This window comes from Plasmopara halstedii (assembly GCF_900000015.1).
Source record: "Plasmopara halstedii genome assembly, contig: Scaffold_3060, whole genome shotgun sequence".
Taxonomy (NCBI): Eukaryota; Oomycota; class Peronosporomycetes; order Peronosporales; family Peronosporaceae; genus Plasmopara; species Plasmopara halstedii.
The window spans coordinates 1510664-1511672 of NW_020189964.1; positions in this window are offsets into that span (position 1 = coordinate 1510664).

The window sequence follows — 1009 nt, forward strand, 5'->3', positions numbered from 1 at the left end:
CGGCCCTTCTACTTTCCTGGCTATTACCGGGAAGACCGAGGCGTCCTGATCTTTCGGATCAAAAGCGTCTACGGCGTCTGGGCAATCTTGCCGAAGTGGCCTCTCAAACTCTCACGAGTTTTCGGAGTCGGGATATCCCTCCACTTCACCAGATATTGGATCTGACCCTGGTGACGACGTCGTCTCACTAGACGTTCCACGTGATAGTGGACGTCACCGTTTACATCGAGAAGATTCGGTGGCGGGCGGTGACAACCGGGTCGACCGCCATCCGGTGACTCGAGCCCTTGAGGACGAGGTGCTTCGTGATCAGAGCTTCGCTGAGCGTCATACTGAAGTAGCATATCGCTGTGCTGACGCTCTTAAGGATTTAGAGCACGTCGTGCGCCGGCTGCCTCACCTTGAGGACTACAGCGCTTTGAGCGACTCCTAGCCGCGGAGCAGGCTAATGCGTCGCTGCATGCGACGGTGAAGCGCTAGGCGCCATTTGAAATGGAGGTTGTTGACCTCCGTGCTCAGAACCAGTTGCTGGTTCAGCTTCTGGGTGGCGGAGGGCCCGTGGGATCCGCTCCGGCGCCAACACTTCCGCGTTCACTTGCGCCGGATCCCGGTACGGCTTGAGCAAACCCACGTAAAACACCGGGTGGGTACGCATCCGTTTTGGAAGGTTTAGCGTATATGCTAGACCCCGCTTGGCCACAATCTTAAACGGTCCGATAAACCGTGGACGAAGCTTCGTCCTGAAGATACCAGAGGCCGCATGTGTAGGAATGTTCTTAGATTTTAGTAAAACCAGGTCTCTGATCGTAAAGCTTTCTACTTTGCCTCTTCCTTTTCCATCTGTATGTTGTTTCTGTAGGTCTTGACTTTCAGCCATCGCATCGCGAACGTGTCGTAGGACACTCAGTCTAGTAGACCAGAAGTCTTCGACTTCTTTGCGGCTGGTGAGGGGGCTGACATCAGCTAGCCGTTCGGCTATTCCTCCCACACCAAGCCCTGAGCCATGGGA